We start from the raw sequence: 595 nt of genomic DNA, 5'->3' as shown, positions 1-595 counted from the left end.
GGAAAAGCCCTGCAGGCGGGCACAAGGGCAAGATCACCTGCCACAGGCTGCCAGCTCTGACCCTGACCGCAGAGCAAGGGCAGTGGCTGTCAGGGTCACCACATCTACATCTCGGTCACATGGCACACGCAGCTGGTTCACCTCCATGTGCCTCATTTCTCGTGCACAAAACGTCCACCACCCTCCCCTTGCAGGGCTGCCCTAGGGGCAGAGATGGCGATGCCCAGTTCCCAACCCTTTCAAAGGCATCAGACTCCAAGGAGGCAGGCGGGTGACCAACCACTGGCATTTGCTGACTGGGGCCACCGAGTCCTCACATGGCAACAGGGGTGAGAGCTGGGAGCTGGGCAGAGGAAGTCTGGGGACAGGGCTACAGAGACGAGAAAGCCTCGCCCAGGACAGGCGTGTGCATCTGCAGCACAAGGGCCTCAACTGAGACCCCGCCGTTACTCAATCGACTTCCCAAGAACAGAGAGAAAAGGGAACTTCCAGGGCGGCCAAGGCCCCCTCGGGGGTTCCCACCCCATTTATAGCTGAGGGCACTGAGGCAGAGCTCCCTACACACACCCCCCCCCCCCCCCCCCCCCCCCCCCCC

This window comes from Galeopterus variegatus, unplaced genomic scaffold (assembly GCF_000696425.1).
Source record: "Galeopterus variegatus unplaced genomic scaffold, G_variegatus-3.0.2 Scaffold4832, whole genome shotgun sequence".
In the NCBI taxonomy this organism is placed as follows: Eukaryota; Metazoa; Chordata; class Mammalia; order Dermoptera; family Cynocephalidae; genus Galeopterus; species Galeopterus variegatus.
This window is presented reverse-complemented; position numbering follows the sequence as displayed.